The 16,842-nt window shown below is 40.8% G+C and overlaps 1 protein-coding gene across 1 annotated transcript in view; it reads left to right on the top strand.

Moving 5' to 3' along the window:
* The window catches only part of mospd2 (motile sperm domain containing 2), a 51,709-nt gene that overhangs the window by 19,368 nt on the left and 15,499 nt on the right, over window positions 1–16,842 (top strand). The gene's annotated exons all lie outside the window — the stretch shown is intronic.

Genomic DNA, 16,842 nt, shown 5'->3' with positions numbered 1-16,842 from the left:
GATGTAGTTATTATCGATCTCATTTGAGTGTAGCAGCTAAAGAAAGACTTTTTAAAACTTTTATTTCACAATATATGCCAGGAAAGCTCTGTGGAAGCTCTCCATCATGTCCACATTCTAATGTATTGGATGCTGTGCAGCATCACTGGAGTCTTTTTGTGATTAGGAGCCTTGTTCAAGAACACCATAGTGCAATTCCTTAACTGACCGGTTGGGGGATCAATCCAGCGACCCTCTGCTCACTAGGCTGCTTTTAGCCTGTAGTGCACAAACAGTAGCTGGGTTTCCAATTAAAAATTTGCACAAAAGCGAAGTGGCATATCCACAATGTTGACACTAGCAAACTGCCAGTGTTTCCATAGCGCCTTGGGGCAACTGTTTGTTGTGATTTGGTGCTATATAAATAAAATTGATTGATTGATTGATTGAACAGTGGAATCCAACTGTTGGGTTTTGTTCCTCTTATGATTAACTGTCATTACAGTGAGGTTCTTGTGAGACCTGTAATTCCAGTAGTCATGACGACAAATGAGCACATCCTGCTGAATGTTGTTGTTTTGTTTTTTTCTTTTTTAGATCCAGCATAATGTCATCTGTTATAAGATTTAACAAACTGTCTCTTTACAATGTCACGTGACTCTGTATGCCATGTGACCTATAATGGTAGGAAAAGTGTTTCCATTGCAGTTTTACAAAATAAGGTTTTCTTTTTTCAAATCACCTAAAAACCGCAAGTGTCAAAAACTTTGGGGGGGGGGGGGGGGGGGTATTCGAGAGTTTCTTCAAAATACACCTCTTTTCATTAAGTATATTTTCAGTTCAAGACTTCAAGCTGCACACTTTGGAGAGTAATGGAAAACTGCCTAGTTTTTCCTGCTGCACCACAGTACACGTTTGTTGTTTATCATGACAAAAGAACATGCAAGAACGTCTCTTTACTGTGCCAGCATTCAGTGCAACTGCAGCAGTGAAGACATCAAACAACTCTGCGGCACCATCAATCAATCAACTTTTTTCTTATATAGCGCCAAATCACAACAAACAGTTGCCCCAAGGCGCTCCATATTGCAAGGCAAGGCCATACAATAACCATGAAAAACCCCAACGGTCAAAACAACCCCCTATGAGCAAGCACTTGGCCACAGTGGGAAGGAAAAACTCCCTTTTAACAGGAAGAAACCTCCAGCAGAACCAGGCTCAGGGAGGGGCAGTCTTCTGCTGAGACTGGTTGGGGCTGAGGGAAAGAACCAGGAAAAAGACATGCCGAGAAGGGGGGCAGAGATCGATCACTAATGATTAAATGCAAAGTGATGCATACGGAGCAAAAAAAAGAAAGAAACAGTGCATCATGGGAACCCCCCACAGTCTACGTCTAAAGCAACATAACCAAGGGATGGTCCAGGGTCACCCGATCCAGCCCTAACTATAAGCCTTAGCGAAAAGGAAAGTTTTAAGCCTAATCTTAAAAGTAGAGAGGGTATCTGTCTCCCTGATCCGAATTGGGAGCTGGTTCCACAGGAGAGGAGCCTGAAAGCTGAAGGCTCTGCCTCCCATTCTACTCTTACAAACCCTAGGAACCACAAGTAAGCCCGCAGTCTGAGAGCGAAGCGCTCTAATGGGGTAATATGGTACTACGAGGTCCCTAAGATAAGATGGGACCTGATTATTCAAAACCTTATAAGTAAGAAGAAGAATTTTAAATTCTATTCTAGAATTAACAGGAAGCCAATGAAGAGAGGCCAATATGGGTGAGATATGCTCTCTCCTGCTAGTCCCCGTCAGTACTCTAGCTGCAGCATTCTGAACCAACTGAAGGCTTTTTAGGGAACGTTTAGGACAACCTGATAATAATGAATTACAATAGTCCAGCCTAGAGGAAATAAATGCATGAATTAGTTTTTCAGCATCACTCTGAGACAAGACCTTTCTGATTTTAGAAATATTGCGTAAATGCAAAAAGGCAGTCCTACATATTTGTTTAATATGCGCTTTGAATGACATATCCTGATCAAAAATAACTCCAAGATTTCTCACAGTATTACTAGAGATCAGGGAAATGCCATCCAGAGTAACGATCTGGTTAGACACCATGCTTCTAAGATTTGTGGGGCCAAGTACAATAACTTCAGTTTTATCTGAGTTTAAAAGCAGGAAATTAGAGGTCATCCATGTCTTTATGTTTGTAAGACAATCCTGCAGTTTAGCTAATTGGTGTGTATCCTCTGGCTTCATGGATAGATAAAGCTGGGTATCATCTGCGTAACAATGAAAATTTAAGCAATACCGTCTAATAATACTGCCCAAGGGAAGCATGTATAAAGTGAATAAAATTGGTCCTAGCACAGAACCTTGTGGAACTCCATAATTAACTTTAGTCTGTGAAGAAGATTCCCCATTTACATGAACAAACTGTAATCTATTAGACAAATATGATTCAAACCACCGCAGCGCAATGCCTTTAATACCTATGACATGCTCTAATCTCTGTAATAAAATTTTATGGTCAACAGTATCAAAAGCAGCACTGAGGTCCAACAGAACAAGCACAGAGATAAGTCCACTGTCCGAAGCCATAAGAAGATCATTTGTAACCTTCACTAATGCTGTTTCTGTACTATGATGAATTCTAAAACCTGACTGAAACTCTTCAAATAGACCATTCCTCTGCAGGTGATCAGTTAGCTGTTTTACAACTACCCTCTCAAGAATCTTTGAGAGAAAAGGAAGGTTGGAGATTGGCCTATAATTAGCTAAGATAGCTGGGTCAAGTGATGGCTTTTTAAGTAATGGTTTAATTACTGCCACCTTAAAGGCCTGTGGTACATAACCAACTAACAAAGATAGATTGATCATATTTAAGATTGAAGCATTAAATAATGGTAGGACTTCCTTGAGCAGCCTGGCAGGAATGGGGTCTAATAAGCATGTTGATGGTTTGGATGAAGTAACTAATGAAAATAACTCAGGCAGAACAATCGGAGAGAAAGAGTCTAACCAAATACCGGCATCACTGAAAGCAGCCAAAGATAACGATACATCTTTGGGATGGTTATGAGTAATTTTTTCTCTAATAGTCAAAATTTTGTTAGCAAAGAAAGTCATGAAGTCATCACTAGTTAAAGTTAATGGAATACTCAGCTTAATAGAGCTCTGACTCTTTGTCAGCCTGGCTACAGTGCTGAAAAGAAACCTGGGGTTCTTATTTTCTTCAATTAGTGATGAGTAGAAAGATGTCCTAGCTTCACGGAGGGCTTTCTTATAGAGCAACAAACTCTTTTTCCAGGCTAAGTGAAGATCTTCTAAATTAGTGAGACGCCATTTCCTCTCCAACTTGCGGGTTATCTGCTTTAAGCTACGAGTTTGTGAGTTATACCACGGAGTCAGACACTTCTGATTTAAAGCTCTCTTTTTCAGAGGAGCTACAGCATCCAAAGTTGTCTTCAATGAGGATGTAAAACTATTGACGAGATACTCTAGCTCCCTTACAGAGTTTAGGTAGCTACTCTGCTCTGTGTTGGTATATGACATTAGAGAACATAAAGAAGGAATCATATCCTTAAACCTAGTTACAGCGCTTTCTGAAAGACTTCTAGTGTAATGAAACTTATTCCCCACTGCAGGGTAGTCCATCAGGGTAAATGTAAATGTTATTAAAAAATGATCAGACAGAAGGGAGTTTTCAGGGAATACTGTTAAGTCTTCTATTTCCATACCATAAGTCAGAACAAGATCTAAAATATGATTAAAGTGGTGGGTGGACTCATTTACTTTTTGAGCAAAGCCGATAGAGTCTAATAATAGATTAAATGCAGTGTTGAGGCTGTCATTCTCAGCATCTGTGTGGATGTTAAAATCGCCCACTATAATTATCTTATCTGAGCTAAGCACTAAGTCAGACAAAAGGTCTGAAAATTCACAGAGAAACTCACAGTAACGACCAGGTGGACGATAGATAATAACAAATAAAACTGGTTTTTGGGACTTCCAATTTGGATGGACAAGACTAAGAGACAAGCTTTCAAATGAATTAAAGCTCTGTCTAGGTTTTTGATTAATTAATAAGCTGGAATGGAAGATTGCTGCTAATCCTCCGCCCCGGCCCGTGCTACGAGCATTCTGACAGTTAGTGTGACTCGGGGGTGTTGACTCATTTAAACTAACATATTCATCCTGCTGTAACCAAGTTTCTGTTAGGCAGAATAAATCAATACGTTGATCAATTATTATATCATTTACCAACAGGGACTTAGAAGAAAGAGACCTAATGTTTAATAGACCACATTTAACTGTTTTAGTCTGTGGTGCAATTGAAGGTGCTATATTATTTTTTTCTTTTTGAATTTTTATGCTTAAATAGATTTTTGCTAGTTATTGGTGGTCTGGGAGCAGGCACCGTCTCTACGGGGATGGGGTAATAAGGGGATGGCAGGGGGAGAGAAGCTGCAGAGAGGTGTATAAGACCACAGCTCTGCCTCCTGGTCCCAACGCTAGACAGTCACAGTTTGGAGGATCCAAAAAAATTGGCCAGATTTCTAGAAATGAGAGCTGCTCCCTCTAAAGTGGGATGGATGCCGTCTCTCCTAACAAGACCAGGTTTTCCCCAGAAGCTTTGCCAATTATCAATGAAGCCCACCTCATTTTTTGGACACCACTCAGACAGCCAGCAATTCAAGGAGAACATGCGGCTAAACATGTCACTCCCGGTCTGATTGGGGAGGGGCCCAGAGAAAACAACAGAGTCCGACATTGTTTTTGCAAAGTTACACACCGATTTAATGTTAATTTTAGTGATCTCCGATTGGCGTAACCGAGTGTCATTACTGCCGACGTGAATTACAATCTTACCAAATTTACGCTTAGCCTTAGCCAGCAGTTTCAAATGTCCTTCGATGTCGCCTGCTCTGGCCCCCGGAAGACAATTGACAATGGTTGCTGGTGTCGCTAACTTCACATTTCTCAAAACAGAGTCGCCAATAACCAGAGTTTGATCCTCGGCGGGTGTGTCGTCGAGTGGGGAAAAACGGTTAGAGATGTGAACGGGTTGGCGGTGTACACGGGGCTTCTGTTTAGGGCTACGCTTCTTCCTCACAGTCACCCAGTCAGCCTGCTTTCCTGACTGCCCGGGATCTGCCAGGGGGTAACTAACGGCGGCTAAGCTACCTTGGTCCGCACCGACTACAGGGGCCTGGCTAGCTGTAGAATTTTCCACGGTGCGGAGCCGAGCCTCCACTTCGCCCAGCCTGGCCTCCAAAGCTACGAATAAGCTGCACTTATTACAAGTACCGTTACTGCTAAAGGAGGCCGAGGAATAACTAAACATTTCACACCCAGAGCAGAAAAGTGCGGGAGAGACAGGAGAAGCCGCCATGCTAAACCGGCTAAGAGCTAGTAGCTACGCTAAGCTAGCGGATTCCCAAAAACACACAAAGTAAATAATGTGCAAATAATCCAAAGGTGATTCAGCAGAAGGAGTGCCCCAATCAAGGCACCAAACAGGCCATGAAGCAGCACAGGCAACGCACGACAACGGTGCTAAAATAAAATAAAAAAAAATAAAAACGAAAGCGTTAGCAAGCTAGTTAGCCTGCCAACGCTAATAAAAGTTAGCTGATAAAAGTGCTCCGTCGCGATGTTTCGACCGTTAGAGGTCTTCCTTAGGCGTTGGAGCACAGTAAAAAGTTAAAAAAATTAAAAAGTAAAAAAGTAAAAAAAAGTCTTGAAAAAGACTGTTAGTTCAAGTCCAAAGCAGCAGGTAGCAGTCTGTCCCAACAGAGAGCCCTCCAAATCCAACCTACTACCCGAACCCGAACAAGACTCGTGGAAGGCTGGTAAGTGAACGTGGAAATACAACAAACTGCCCGAATTTGAGAGTTGTTTAGAAGCTCCTAAGTTCCACCATCTAGTCATAAGAATGTGCCAGGAGCTCTAACATCCACATTTAAAAAAAAACACACAAACACCTGCAGGTTTGTGGTTTTTTTTTGTTTGTTTGTTTGTTTTTTAGGCTGAACTTGGCTAAATGAACAGCCACCACTGCATGTTGGTGCGTCAGGAACTGTCCTCTCTCCGCTCATGCCAAATTCCTACTCCTGTGCTGGAGCTTTGGCCAATCAGAAGCCCAGTCTGAAGGACTGGACAACCACAGGCTATAAATGCATGAGTATTGTAAAGGACAAAACGGCAAACAAACATGCAGCTACTGGGAAAACTCTCCACTTGAGCATGCAGAAAACTTTCCAACAGACTCAGCAGACATCAGCTGACAAGGAACGCAATTAGCGAACAGGAAAAGGACTTTTGGAGGGCAAAAAGGAACACCAACTGAGATCCAAAATTTGTATCTGTTCCTCATGTGTTTCCTAGATCCATCGTGGTATGACAGGTGGTTTAAGTTTGTATCTACCATTTCCGGCAGTTCAGTTAATTATTAATTATTCCATTAATCAACACCCACTTTGGTAATTGATTAGTCATTTAAGTTATTTTTCAAGATTTCATCTTATTATTTGGGTTTTGGATTTGTGCTGGACAAAACAAGTCATTTGGAGATGTCACCTTGGACTTGGATCAGTTACTCAAAAAGCAATTGACAGATGAATTGATAGCAGAAATAATTGTACTTACAGCTCTCAAATGAAGTGGCATTGTGCCGATACCCATGCCTTCTTCTCAGTTTGAGATTACAGTGTGTAATCTGGCCACTGAGCTGAGACTCTTAATACTTTGATTTGAGATCTTATTGTTTTCTTGAAGGTCACTTCAAATATGCAATTAGACCCCATCAACAAGACCAGTGTATCCCGGCTAGTGTGTGGCTTTTCTCCTCTGCTAATATGTGTCACAGATTGTGCCAAGTTTGTTATTTAAGCCGGTGTCTGCTAGAACTGAGTTCTGTTTTCCTTTCACACTTCAGTAGCACACTGCGGTGTCACTTGCCCTGGCTAAAGACAGGAAGACATTTCTGCTCACACTTGTGTTTCAGCTTGCAAAGAAGGTCTTAGAAAATAGTAGAAGGGTTCAAGCAAACTACTCTTCTTGGAGAAGAGTACATTTCATGCGTTCGATGGGTGTCAGAATGTTTTGGACCATCTGACAACAAGCTGACTTGGGTTTAATATGCACATGAATGTGTGGTTGTCGTTTCATTTGCACCAGTATTACAGGGAAACTGAATATTTTTATGACCTGGTGCCTCAAGGAGTCAGACTGTTGCTACTGGGGAGTCCCAGCAGGATTGCTTCACCGAAAACAACTCTCCAACAAACAAACGGTGCTCCCATTGCAGCTCATAAGACATCAGTCTTGCACAACAGATTCTGATTTATTAAGCAGGCAGATGTAAATCAGGCAGTTGTTATCTTCACCAGTAATTCCTGGCAGCAAATTGGAATTGTTGAGGTTGTTGGTTATAAATATCAAAACGTTTTGCAGTTCTTCTGGGTCACTTTTGACAAAAGTAGGGGATATTTACTCTCTGTAACAGCACAGAGAAGAGGATATCTTAATAACTAAAACATTTTGTACTGATCTTTACATGGTCTATATTTACCAGTCTTCTTGTAAGATGTCATGTTTAATGTTTTACAGCATTAAATTCAATTTAATGCTGTAAAATTACTGTAATGCTGTAACAAACAATCCACTACAATTATTGTAGTGGATTGTTTGTTTGTTTTCCCCTTTGACAATAAGAAGTGACACTATGTAAAATGGATGGCTACAATGGGATCTGAATTACAGGCATATGTTTTAAAAAAGCATTTAGTATGTGCACCTTTAGTGGTAATCACACACTATAATCTGTGTGAATATTTCCACAACTCGACACAGGTTGTGAGACCTGAACACTAGCCAGGGACCTAAGGGCCCAGTCACACGGCACTAACGAAGCCCAAATGAAACAAGAAATCGAGACTTACGTTGACTTTTGGAGACAGCGTTTAACCATCGTCCATCTTCGTTTCTGTAGCTGGCGCTTTGTCAGAATTTTCAGACTGTTGAAAAAATTTGAACGAATCCTGACAACCTCAATTCGTCCGTATTCCGTTTTGCTTTCTGTCTTGACGGTTCATCATCATTTACATAGTTCCCATACTGTCAGCGTTCAGTTTGATTGTCGTCCAACTTTGTTCAACCTCCAGTCCCCCCTCTCTCTCTCGCTCTCTCTCCAGCCTCTCAACATCTCTGGCTAAGACGTTCATGTGCACGCACACATTGTCAGGACAACGCAGCTGCAGGTGACTGCAGAAATGATCACATGCTGGCGCTTCATTTTGATTTTGTTTATAAGTGTCAAGGTCGCCGTTCGCTTCGTTTTTCTTTTGTTAGTTTCGGTTTCATTTCGACCTTTTATGTGCTCTGCACTTACAGGCTTTTCGAAGTCCAGGCTCATTCGTCCACTTTTTTTCGACGATTTGTGACTCTTTTCCCCTTTGTTGAGCTAACACTGTGTGCCGTGTGACCGGGCCATAAGGCAGCAGCTTCTTTAGTAATACAAGCGAAGGGCCGCACAAGCGAGGTACAGGGACTCTGAAACAGGAAGTGCCAAAGTTTGAATCCACAGTGAAACAGGAAATGTCAAATGTTGAACACTTCCTGGGTTTACAATAGAGGAGATCTCGTGAGGAGCAGCACGGTGACTTAGTGGTTAACACTTTTGCCTTACAGCAAGAAGGTCATGGGTTCGATTCCCACCTATGACCTTTCTGTGTGTAGTTTGCGTGTTCTCCCTGTGTTTGCGTGGGTTCTCTTTGATCCCCCAGTGAAACAGGAAATGTCAAATGTTGAACACTTCCTGGAGCTACAGCAAAGGATATTAACCTGTTGTTTAAGTGGCAGGGAGTTAAGATGGCTGTAGTTGGGGGGGGGGGGGGGTCTGGGCACTGAAGCCCCCCCAGAAGCTAAAGGTTTTTAGCCATGCTAATGCTCCCCAGAAGCATTTATTGAAAAAAGCCTGAAAGACCTAAATGACATGGTGAGACGCTGAAGCGCTTAGCATTGGGCTGCTTGATATTTCACGCATTTTAAATTGTTTATGCCATTTCAAATCCAAAAAGTAAATTGGTCTTCCTAATACAAAAATTTCTAAAATTATCTTTCTTAAACTCAAATTCAAAGTAAATCTCTGCAACTTGATATAAATGGCATAAACAAATTATCCATCCATCCATTTTCTTCTGCTTTATCCGGAGTCGGGTCGGGGGGCAGCAGCTCAAGCAAAGCCGCCAAATAAACAAATTAAAATGTGGGAAATATCAAGCGGCCCAATACTTTTGGAGGGCACTGAAGATCTCTTTTGAAAATTCTTGGGCAACATCAGAAAAACGTTTTTCAAACAAATGGCTACATTTTGAGACTCAGATGAGACTTGCATAGTAAGGGAACATCAGCTATTAGAGTTTGGCCATGTGGCACCTTCTCTGAGCATGACCTAGTGTGTGTATGCCTCAACTGAAAAATGTTGTGGGTTTTATCTGGCTGTGGCAGATATATGATTACTTTTAGGAGGAAGGTAAGGGGCAGTGATCTACAAGTAGGTTATATTGGAATTATGAGGCATTTTTAGTGCCAACCTTAAACTTGACACACACTGACAACTATGTCTTGTCTGTGTGTTCCACAGGCAGACCGCAGCATAATTAGTCACCAGTTTGCTTAAATACCGTGGCTGAAACAATAGTTAAATATTTGTAATAGGACATTGTTTTTTTTTTTTTTTGTTGTTGTTGTAATAGCCAGCACTTAAGTGTGTTAATGCACTGTGCGCACAGCCAAGATGTCCCATGCTGACCTTGATATGTGCAATCTCTATGTGGTTTGTCGGTTAAGCATTGAGATGCATTATTCTTTTAGAAATGAGCGCAAAGTAAACCATCAACTCTTTAAATGTGCTTGATGTTTACAATGATGATTCCCTCTGCTCCCTTCTTCTTTTTTCCTGTGTATGAGAAAGCGTCGGCCTCTCTGCTGCTGGATCAGCAATCTGTCAAGTGTAATCAGTTAACCAAACCAAGGTTTCAAATGCACCAAATACATATGCTATCTGCACCTGCTAAATTTCTTTTTGAGAATTGCGTATGCAAACCACACCTGTTTGCATGCTTGCTCCTACATTTTTGTGCATTAGTGTACACAAACCACAAATTGCATATTCATAAAGCTGATCAGCCACAGCATGAAGTTATGGGAAAGAGTAGTAGAAGCTAGGCTTAGAAAACAGGTGAAGATCTGTGAGCAGCAATATGGTTTCATGCCGAGAAAGAGCACTACAGATGCAATGTTTGCTCTGAGAATACTGTTGGAAAAGTACAGAGAAGGACAGAAAGAGTTACATTGTGTGTTTGTGGACTTAGAAAAAGCTTATGATAGGATGCCAAGAGAAGAGTTGTGGTATTGTATGAGGACGTCTGGAGTGGCAGAGAAGTATGTTAGGGTAGTGCAGGACATGTACAAGAATAGTGTGACAGCGGTGAGATGCGCAGTCAGAATGACAGACTCATTCAAGGTGGAGGTGGGATTACACCAAGGATCAGCTCTGAGTCCTTTCTTGTTTGCAGTGGTGATGGACAGGTTGACGGATGAGATCAGACAGGAGTCCCCATGGGCTATGATGTTTGCAGATGACATTGTGATCTGTAGTGAAAGTAGAGAGCAAGTTGAGTCTAGTGTGGAGAAGTGGAGATATGCTTTGGAGAGAAGGGGAATGAAAGTCAGTAGAAGCAAGACTGAGTACATGTGTGTGAATGAGAGGGAGCCCAGTGGAATAGTGCAGTTACAAGGAGTAGAAGTGGTGAAAATAGATGAGTTTAAATATTTGGGGTCAACTGTTCAAAGTAATGGAGAGTGTAGTAGAGAGGTGAAGAAGAGAGTGCAGGCAGGGTGGAGTGGGTGGAGAAAGGTGGCAGGAGTGATTTGTGACTGAAGAATATCAGCAAGAGTGAAGGGGAAAGTTTACAAAACAGTTGTGAGATCAGCTATGTTGTATGGTTTAGAGACAGTGGCACTAACAAAAAGACAGGAGGCAGAGCTGGAGGTGGCAGAGCTGAAGATGTTGAGATTCTCTTTGGGAGTGACAAGAATGAACAAGATTAGGAATGAACATATCAGAGGGACAGCTCAGGTGGGACAGTTTGGAGACAAAGTCAGAGAGGCGAGATTGAGATGGTTTGGACATGTGCAGAGGAGGGACCCAGGGTATATAGGGAGAAGGATGCTGAGGATGGAGTCACCAGGCAGGAGGAGAAGAGGGAGACCAAAGAGGAGGTTCATGGATGTGCTAAGAGAGGACATGCAGGTGGTTGGTGTGACAGAGGAAGATACAGAGGACAGGGTGAGATGGAAACGATTGATCTGCTGTGGCGACCCCTAACGGGAACAGCCGAAAGACAAAGAAGAAGATGAAGGCAAACACGCTAAATGGACAGTACGTGCTATTTTGCTCATTTGAAAGATGTGATCCTCAGTGCACACTGTTGGTAAAATGGCACGCACATTTTTTGCGCATGTCATGGTGACTGTACAAATTTTAGCACATGCAGACCTTTAGTAAATCAGGCCCTTAGTTGCTTAAGGGTGTCTTGTTCAGAGAATGCACAACACTCCCTCTGTGCTATGAGCTTTTCCATTCCCTGGTTGCATTTTTGGTGTGGCCACATATGCACGTATGCATGAGAATTCTCCACTAACTCATTTAGTTCATATGCCTCCTACGCTGTCAAACTGTTGCCCCTCCCCCCTGTTATACTCACAGCAACTCAAGTAAATTTTGAGAGCATGCACTGGTGCCTCGCATCACTACACCATGGAATCACTTTTGGTCCTGAATAGCAATTACAAACACACAGACGATTGGTCTGTCCCCACTTCTTGAATGCAGCAATCTATCTGCTGCAGCAAGGTGAAGCGTGGGCATACCCTTGACTTCACTGTGTACCTGTTGAATATTTTTTTTTTTTTTTTTCAAGTAGCTCTGAGAGCAGCAACTTTCCATAGATCACATTTAGAGGCTAAAATTGCCTTTGACCAAGAATTTGATTGCACCTCAGTTCACATTTTTCAGGCTTTTTCAAATGGAATGCCATTAGATCTGTTAAAAGACTTCTGCTAACATTCTTTCTGTTCATTGGAGAGGAGGGCGGTTTGGGAAGGAATGGCCAAGAAGGGGTTCATTATTTTAGTTCTGAAAATGGAGCTAGTGTGGCATCTAGTGGCACAAAAAATAACTTGGGACACCTTTAAAGACAAAACTTGTCATTTCCTAAATTAGTTTCATTGGTATCGCCTTTTGCCACATCTTTACACAAAGTGAAGCGCTTTCCTTAGTCACGTTCACATGCTTTATTTCATGATATTGGAGGCTGTGTTAAAATGCCGATACGTCAAACATCTCTGAATACATTGTTCAGGCTCAGCTTGGTGCCCCTCTGTCTGCAATATAAACAAAAGTCTCCCCCACACACGGCCACCTCCCACCTCGACCTGAACTCCTCTGGGTTCTAGCATTGCACTTATAACTGATGACTGTGGGAAGCTAATTACCTTTCTCTTTTTTGAAACAAGGGCTGGAGGTGGTAAGGCGGTCTGAAGATTTCTGCAGGCTGGGGGGGCAGGTGTACTCACACGTCTAAGAGTCACTCTGAGTGCACCTCCCTCACAGTCACCTGTCGAAGCTGCTACCCTGGACATGTTCAACCCTTGACCTGTCCTCCATCCCACAGTTGAATTTGACCTCTTAAATTTACATTGCACTTCCTTTAACAGCTTCTAACAGTACAAATGTAGTCTACTTTCTCTACACTATAATGTGGAACAAAGTCATGATTACTTCACTACAAACAAGGTCTGGAATTATCACCTGTGTCCACTAACATTTTCAGAGTAACAACTAACCTGAAATTTTAAAATTTCTAAACTAACTACTGTTTTGTTACAGTATGCTTTTAACACTTCACACTAAACTGTTAACTTTATCAGCCTTTCAGGCAAATGAACTAAAACTGTCTTTGTGCCTTATTTTATAGCCAAGGTCTGATTTTATTGATTTTCATTTCATGTACCGTTTATGGTATTTTGTGCCTTAATATGTACTGTAATCAGTCAACACTCCATTTGAAGCTTTTTCAGTTTACTGTGGTGTAAAACCACAAATCATTCCTATCATTTTCAAGTTAGCACGGTTTGTTAAATTTGTCTTATTTTAAGCTTCTCTTGTTATGATCCATTATATTTCAAGGGTATATTATTATGTGAAGTCCAAAAATGTTTGTTTTCTTGCTTAAAAATTGAATTTGGCATGAAGATGTTGGTTTTTATGGTCAGCTTAGAGGGAAAAACAGGTATTTACTTGAAATGGAGACAATCCATGTGTAGCTCTTTTTAGCTTGTCTGTCAGAATAGCAACTCTTGTTTTTACATTTCTGGAAATTATTGGATTTTTCTGGTTTGTTTTTTATGTCAGACAGCACTTGACACTAACCAGGATGCGAGTTTTCCTATTAATAGTTAGTTCCTCAGTCACTTAAAATGTGTGGGTAGGGTGATTGGCCTCATCACCACATACATACTGTATGTCCTTGGTTTAGTTGAAAACATTTGTAGTTTACCTCGCAAACAGGGCATGGTGGAATTTTAAGAAAATACATTTAAGGTGTAAGTAACAAGAGCTATTGGTCAATTTCATGGTAACGAAATTAAAACAATAACCAAATCTGGTCATGTTTTAGCTCACAGTTAAAAATTTGCTGCCATTGTAATTCTGGGACCAAAGAATTGTTGAGTGCCCTTATTGTTTTAACCTGCATTTCAATGAAAAACACTGAAATGTACATATCTAACCTAGTTAGCAGGCTAATAAACTAGCTTGTTTAAATATAGCACTTATAATACACTAACTTGCATGTAAATATCAGGGTCATTCTGTTTAAATACAAGCTGGTGACCGTTAAACTCCTATTCCTCTGCCAACAAAATGCTATCTGTGTTTTATATTTTACAATTTCAGCTCCTAGTTGTTGGACAACCAACTATTGTCCTATCTGACAACTGAACATGAAATAACACAGATATATGCATATAATTTAAGAGGGAGAAAAAGGGAAACATAATTTCAGTTGGACTTTAATTGTAAATGCCTTTTGTCAACTACGGTCTTAAAATATGTTTTTGTGTTTTGTACACTATTGTTATAAATTTGGCAGAAGGGCCAGTCACAATTTAGCAAAACACTGCACTTTTAAGTCAAATGTATTTGTGCTACAACTTAGTTATATTTGTAATTTATATTTGACAATGAAGGAAAAAACATGACTGTAAAAGTGTCTCTGGTGTTTCTTATATCCAGGGTTCAATTCATGTGTGAAAATGAATGTTTAAAGATTGAAAAAGTGAATGGTTGTGTTAGCTAATGTAGGCTGAAGAATACATTCATTAGTTTCTACTCTGCTGTCTGGTATTGGACCCAGTGTCTTACCACCACCACCACCACAAAAAAAAAAACTTAAATTAAGAATTCTGAAAACCAGTGATGGTAATCTAAAATACTCAGGAAATATGGTTAGTTCCATACAGCCTGGTCCATATGTAGGGGAAGCCGGGGCACAGTGGATCAGAAATGTTTTGTGGCAGCATAAACACATTATGCATAGGTTTAGGTCATTCTATTGTGGATTTAATAGAGCATGTTAGCATTTATAAGGCTGTGTTATTTATGTCTCCCCAGGTGTCTTAAAATGTTTGATTCACTGTGCCCTGTGAATTAGTGTCCGGGGCACAGTGAATCAAAAAATGTATAACTCAGAATATAATGAAAAAACACGATTATAAAGATTTCTTCTAAATTTTTAAAAGCCAACTTAAGACTTTCTTTTTTACTCAAGCGTTTGCTTAGCTTTTAGGCTGCTCTGTTATCCTATGTTTGTTTTATGTTTTTATGTCTCGGCCATTGACTGATGTTTTGTGTGGTGTACTCTGCTTTTATGTTGTGAAGCACCTTGTGGCTCTTGTCTGTGAAAGGTGCTATATAAATAAAATTTACTTACTTACTTAAATTATTAAATATATGCTGATGCACATACAAACTATAATCCGGCAAACCAGCTATGTAATGTGTGAGTGTCTTATATAGTAAATCGTAAATGGACTGCATTCATATAGCGCTTTTCCATCTGCATCAGATGCTCAAAGCGCTTTACAAATAATGCCTCACATTCACCCCATGTGGGAGTGCTGCCATGCAAGGCGCTCGCTACACACTGGGAGCAGTAGGAGATTAAAGACCGTGCCCAAGGGTCCTTAGTGATTTTCCAGTCAGGCTGGGATTTGAACTGAGGATCTTCTGGTCTCAAGCCCAACGCCTTAACCACTAGACCATCAGCTCCCCCAATATAGTCCTTTAGTCCTTTAGAAACTATTATAAATACAACTGTAATAATTTCTTCTTCTCTCTTCTTCTTCTTCTCGTGTGTGTGCCTTCCCAGGTCTGCTGGGGGCTCCCCTACCGTTCTGAGGGGGGAGCAGCACATTAGTGTTTTAGCTTTTCGTCGATACGTGTAAGAGCTTTTGCAGTTTCTCTTAATTTGGTTGTATCTTCTTCAAAGATATCCTCCGTTGTTACTTGTTACTCCGTTTCTGTTCAGTAAATAACTTAGTAAATCACTTTCTAGACTGATTCACTGTGCCTCGGGTGCATATGACACGAGTCATGTTATCAAATAGCTTATAGTCTGGAGAAGACATAACACATGCTCATCAGTTAGATGGGGTAGTCTTCTACAACCCCAATTCCAATGAAGATGGGACGTTGTATGAAATGTAAATAAAAACAATACAATAATTTGCAAATCCTCTTCAATCTATATTCAGTTGAATACACCACAAAGACAAGATATTTAATGTTCAAACTGATAGACTTTTTTGTTTTTGTGCAAATATTTGCTCATTATGAAATGGATGCCTGCAATACATTTCAAAAAAGCTGTGACAGGGGCAACAAAAGACTGGGTGGATTTGCAAGTCATTGTATTCTGTTTTTATTTACATTTTACACAATGTCCCAACTTCATTGCAATTGGGGTTGTAACTAATAAGTTTTTGGGGGCATCTTTCCTCTGTTGTGAGAAATAAATACAAAGACGCTGACATCCACAAAATTTTTGATAGGAAAAAACTGACTTCACTTGCCATTTAGTTTTACCCTTAATGTATCCAAAAACAGAACACTCATTTTTAAGGGGGATGTCTTTATGCATAAAAATATGGCATAACTGCTGCAAATATATGTAGTTTTGCAGATATAGCTACTGATTCACTGTGCCCCGTGATACACCCTGCCTCGGTTTCCCCTACTTGGACAGTGAAACACTCATACCTCTGTACATAACCAAAGTGGAGTTGAAATGAAACAGTTAAGATGTGCTTGTAGTGTAGACATTAAGCTTTAATGCAAGGGGTTTCAAAGAAATATTGCATCAGATATTTAGGAATTAATCAATCAATTTTTTTATATAGCGCCAAATCACAACAAACAGTTGCCCCAAGGCGCTTTATATTGTAAGGCAAGGCCATACAATAATTATGTAAAACCCCAACGGTCAAAACGACCCCCTGTGAGCAAGCACTTGGCTACAGTGGGAAGGAAAAACTCCCTTTTAACAGGAAGAAACCTCCAGCAGAACCAGGCTCAGGGAGGGGCAGTCTTCTGCTGGGACTGGTTGGGGCTGAGGGAGAGAACCAGGAAAAAGACATGCTATGGAGGGGAGCAGAGATCGATCACTAATGATTAAATGCAGAGTGGTGCATACAGAGCAAAAAGAGAAAGAAACAGTGCATCATGGGAACCCCCCAGCA

Source organism: Thalassophryne amazonica, chromosome 14 (assembly GCF_902500255.1).
Source record: "Thalassophryne amazonica chromosome 14, fThaAma1.1, whole genome shotgun sequence".
NCBI lineage: Eukaryota > Metazoa > Chordata > Actinopteri > Batrachoidiformes > Batrachoididae > Thalassophryne > Thalassophryne amazonica.
This window is presented reverse-complemented; position numbering and strand designations above follow the sequence as displayed.